Here is a 6,000-nt window from a genome sequence, read left to right as displayed (position 1 = left end):
CTATATATAGCTGAGTCCTTTGTGAGGTATCACTTTAGCAAAGGTTACCTTTCTTAGTTAATATTTAATTTTTTGGTTCACTTGTTGGCTGAACCATTTTATCACTTAAGCAACATCTTCCCAGCAAGACTTATTTACTTGTCATACAGCTATTCTCTGTTGGCTGAATTTAGAAACACCAGAGTTCTTCAATTCATTTAATTGGACAATATGATGGAAAATTAGGACATTTCTCAAAGAGATGTGTATCACCTTTCCTGTAAATTAATGCAGATATTGTACAGGCTCACAAAGAATGTGTGAGGAAATAAATATTTTTCATCTAAACACAAAAATCTGGACCTACTCACAAGAAATCCACTAAAACTGAGTTCACTAAAAGTATAGCAAAACTGTTCATGCCTTGAGGCAATCAGGTAACTAAATTTCAAGAAGCCAATAAATTAAGAATAATATTATATCATCGTGTGTTTATCTTTTCTTTTAGACACTAATAAGAATAGTAAAATTTCAACTCATGCCTTATGCTCTGACAGACAAACCTCAAAAAGAAAATGTCAACTTCTTTTTGCTCTCGCTTCTTTCCACACTTTGTCTTTAGTAATAGACAAAGTTTTAAAATGTTCAAAACACTGCTAAAATAATTAAGAGACCACAGATTCCTAAATCAAAATCATTATTATTGTGATTGGGCACATAATTAACATTTTATTTTTACATTACATTATTTATATTTTACAGAATATTATGTTGTTTATAAAGACAATGTTATTTTACCATTAGTGAAGCCTTCATACATATTTCAAATAGAGGCTCAGACACTAAATGTGGTCCATTTCCTATCATTATTTCTTGTAAGCCATCAAATTCCTGTCTCTCATCTTTTTATTTATTTGTTGCAATCAGGATTAGCAACTCCTACAAGAATCAATGAGGAACTCAAAGTCAACAACACAAATCCCAGCAAGTGTGTTGCTTTGTAGTATTTTCTATGTGTGTATGTGTATTTGGTATGGAAAGTGAAACATTCTCATGGCATTTACAAAATAATTTTTTGAAAGATAGCAGGTTATCTGCTAAATCAGGAGAGTGTGTTTTCAATCGAAGTATGGTTGACATATACTATAATATTAATTTCAAGTATGCAATATATTAATTCTACAATCATATACATGTTAGGAAATGCTCACCACAGTAACCACCTGTCACCATACACAGTTATTATAATATTATCAATTCTATTCCCTATGTTGTACGTTTCATCCCCATGACTTAGTTTATAATGCAAGTTTGTGCCTCTTATTCCCTTCACCTATAAATCATGCTTGGAAGCAGATTCTTGATAATGGTATGAGACCCATGAAATTACTTTCTTCTCTTGCCTGCAGAGATTGCATTCCCAAATTCCTTTAACTCAAATATATAGAAGCAAAGTATTGAGTTTTAATTAAGTAAATTATTTCCCTGGATTTTTCCAAATTTGTGTACCATTAATTAGTACTGAGTAAATATTGTATTTTAAGATCAGCTTAGTTTTAATTTTTCTTAGAAGAATACATATCTGACCATAAAAGCAAATTATGTGTGTATTAATTAAAATAAGATGCGAGAACATTTCTCTTCAAAAAGTAACTGTGTAAAAGCTCATTTTAATGACCTGGATGGGGTCTTATGTTAATGATGTCAGATTCCTGCTGATTTGAAAAGATTGATATGAAAACATACAATTTTTTGAGGTAACATTATCATATTATTACTTCATTTTCAAGCCCTGAAACTAGCAACAGAACCATTATTTAATTTTCAGAAGTTTGTTAATTTTCAAGTTTTTTCTGTCATGTAACAAAATTGTATAACATTAAAATGAAAATTCCTTTAAATTCCCACCTTTTTCTACTCTGGCATTCTTGCTATCATCAATAGGAAGGTGGAGGATGGAAATTACTAGAATGTATGTTCTATAGGAGTAGAGACTTAATGTTCATTTCACATATAGTTCTTGAAAGCCTTTTATGTGACAGGTAGTGTGCTAGAGGTTGGGGACACATTTGTGAGCAGGATCGACATAGCAGGCATTCAATAAAAAAAAAAAAAATCGTAGAATGAATGAGTGAACTAACCTTTACTGAAACATGCCTCAGAAGCCAAGTCCTGATAATCATTTATCTTACTTAATTCTTGAAACCATTAAGTTCTTTGGTGATGAAACGGAGGCTCTGAGAGGTTAAGTAAACTACCCAAGGCATACGGGTAGTAAATACCACCAGTACCAGGACTTGACCAGGACTGTCTGAGCCTACAGTCCATGCCCTCTGCCCATTATGCCATATTGCCCAACAAAATATAAACATTATAAAGAATCTACCAGTAGCATTTTGGTTTGTTTGTTGTTGTTATCTTGGCCAGCCCATTGTCTTGGGGCTATACTGTCTTAGACCGGCACCCTCATTCTTAGCCTTTATTTGCACCCTGATAGGTGGGTGTGGGTGTGGCTATTCATGTTTGTATGAAAAGCATAACCAATGCAGTGATAACAACTGTGAGCTTTTTAAATTCCAGGTCTTATTAGATATTTTTTTCCTACTGAGTTACATACAGCTACACTAACACTCAAAAATGCCTAATATTACAAAGCAAATTATCATATTTTCAAAGAGAAAAATATATTTGCAGATATTCTGCTTATAAAAATACATACTTTAAAAAATGTTGATGCTATTGGTGGAGGAGGAAGGGAGTACTATTTGTTCAGTTATATTTTCGGTCAATAGTGCTGAGTGTTCTTCCTATTAGCTGATATCGTTACATAAATCAAGGATAGTAAATCAGTGACAGAGATTACAGATAATCTGTCCTGCCTGGAAGCTCTGTGGCATGAAGGGCAGACATGTGGGTGCTGATCGTCAATGCACTAGATAAATAAAAACTTTTATTTTATTTTGGAGTATTTTAGTACATGTATTTCACTATTTCCCGAATTAAAAATATTTTCCATAAAAGGTACTCAGGATTGAATTAATGGCATAGCAGACATTTATTTTTGACTTTTCCAATCCAAGAATAACTGTCTATTTTCATTGATTTAGATCTTTTTTGGGGGGGTGTCCCTTAAATATTTTTCTAGGTCTTGCACATTTTTCATGTTTTGCTGTTATAAATAAGATGATTCCTGCCATTATATTTTTTAACTGTGTATATGAGAGCTATTGAATGCTTCATACTCCACTCTCTTAGAGAATTATCTTGTTGTTTCCAATAGTTTTTCCAGTTGATTTCTTCTTTGCTTGTTTGTTTTAGGTATGCAATTGTGTCATTTGTAAATACGCGTAGCTTTACTTCCTTATTTCCCATGTTACACGGGTATTTCTTCTTTTGTCTAACCTCATGACTAATATTTTCAGGAAAAATTAGGTGGGGATAATAATAGTGATAGCAAGAATTCTTGTTTTGTGGCTAAGAGAATGTTCTTAAAGTTTATCTAAAAACATAAAGCTAGCTTTTGATAGGCTTTTTTTTTTTTTAATCTTAAAAGTGCCTAAATTACGGTGTAAAAGTTTCAAATAGGGCAGCCCTGGTGGCGCAGTGGTTTAGCGCCGCCTGCAGCCCAGGGCACGATCCTGGAGACCCTGGATCGAGTCCCAGGTCGGGCTCTCTGCATGGAGCCTGCTTCTCCCTCTGCCTGTGTCTCTGCCTCTCTCTCTCTCTGTCTCTATGAATAAATAAATAAAATCTTTAAAAAAAAATAAATAAAAGTTTCAAATAATCAAAATGTCTTAATCCTCTTAATTATTGATGTCAGGAAGTTTTTCTGCTAACTAAGCTAAGTTTTTAAAAAGATATATTTTTAAAAAAATAAAAAGATATATTTTTACAAATAAATTAGTATCTTTTAATTTAATGTCAGAACTAAACTAGATAAACTAGATAAAATGTGGTACTAACTTATCTAAATATAGCGGAGAATAATTCATTTTCAGAAAATTTATAATGATCAGAAAGACAGACTATCCTCATACAAACAATTCTCTGCCTTACATACAGGAAAGGGTTAAGGTTAAATTAATTATTGTTGAAATAGTAGTATCTGTTCAGGAGTGAGCACACAATATACACACACAATACAATTACGTACAATATTTTTCACGACAGATTTAATACTTGCAACCCCACATCAAAATTAAGGTCTCAGTGCCTTCCATCCCCACGTTTAAGTGCCTACAACTTAACACCTTACTTATTCAATCATTCAATGAATATTAAAAGCATACCAGTTTTGCAAGTTATCCAGATACGGGGTGTGTGATAATTTCACACCACACTCACCCCATATATCAATTGGAGAATATAGATAATTAAACAAATATTACCATCAAACATGGTAGTATATGAACTCAGCTGAGACAACTAGAAATGTCACATTGCTATTTTTTCTGTGTCAGCAAAAACACTGACACAGTTTTGCAAAACAGAAACAAGATAAATTATGAATTGTGATCATGTTCAATACGACACCTGTTTTTGTGACATGGGATGAGACTTCACAAAGTAGGAGCAAAAACTGAGATAAGCAATACAACTGGAAATGCCACACTGCTATTTTTTCTGTGTCAGCAAAAATACTGACACATTTTTGCAAAATAGAAACAAGATAAATTATGAATCCTGATCATGTTCAATACGACATCTGTTCTTGTGACATGGGATGAGACTTCACAAAGTAGGAGCAAAACCTGAGATAAGCAACACTTCCCTCCTCTCTGTCACACATACACACCCTTAACTAAGATATTTATAACTGACAGTGCAGCTTTATTATGTCCCAGGCCTTTCCAGGCATTGATTGGAAAAATAGCTCCCTCACTGTCTCCTTTGGTTCCAGAAGCTGTCCTCTTAACTCTATTACTAAGAATCACTTGCTAACAGTACCTCAGCATTTGGGCTCATTCTTAGCATTGTAATAAAGACCGAATCCTGGAAGAAAGGCCCAAGTATTCTTTTTAACTGGTTCTGACCTTAGAAGTCAAAAAAGAAATGATAACTTCCACCATCCCTCCCTTCTGAATTAGAGAAGAACTACAAATCCATAGTTCATAAGGAAAAGGACAGACTTTGTCAAACAAGTCTACAGAATATTGTATGAAAAGAGTAGTTAGTGTCTGCAGAGATTATATTTAGCCTTCTAAACTGAAAGAAACAAGACGAAATAATATTCATCTTTTTATGAGTATAAAAATGAGAAAACACTTTTAATGAAAAACCTGATAAAAAGATGAAAAGGACACTAAATCTATAATCGTGTGACCCCCCTCTCACTTATTTAAGGACAAACAAAAGACACAAGTATTTGAAACAGAATGAAGGGATCTCATATCCTGGAGAGTTTAAAAACAAACAAGCAAACCTAGATTAACTAATAAAAAGAGGCCCTTCCTTAAAATTTGTACTATTGGTTTTACACAAAGTTCATATTTACATTAATAAATTATTCACCATACTTTAGGTGGTGAACTCCTGTCCTTAGAAAGATAAGGGAAAACCCTCATTAGGAAAATCCTCCTATCATCAGAAAGAGCAGTAGTGACCTCTACTGCTGGAATAAGGCAGCTCTGAGTGTCCACCAGGACAGAGGTTCTTAATCTTTCCAACGTCCTAGATTTTTTTAGGAATCCAAAGAAATCTATAGATTCTTTCACCAGATAATGAAACAAACAAAACTCAGATTCTGGTATAAATATAAAATTTTCATACAACATAGGTAATTCATAGATCCATGAGCTACATAATTGGGGAGCTCTATCTATCTAAAACTTTTGGGTAGATAATATAATTCTACAGATTCAAGAGAACTTTTTAAAAGAAACATAGTCTAGTGCAATTTATCTCAACTATTACAATGTTTGATGAGTCTGGGTTTATACAATTCTTTCCTGGATGATTAACATGTTAACAGGCCCAACTAGACAGTTATTATATTGCCATAGATATATTAGAATCTTGTTT

This window comes from Canis lupus, chromosome 13 (genome assembly GCF_048164855.1).
Source record: "Canis lupus baileyi chromosome 13, mCanLup2.hap1, whole genome shotgun sequence".
NCBI lineage: Eukaryota > Metazoa > Chordata > Mammalia > Carnivora > Canidae > Canis > Canis lupus.
This window is presented reverse-complemented; position numbering follows the sequence as displayed.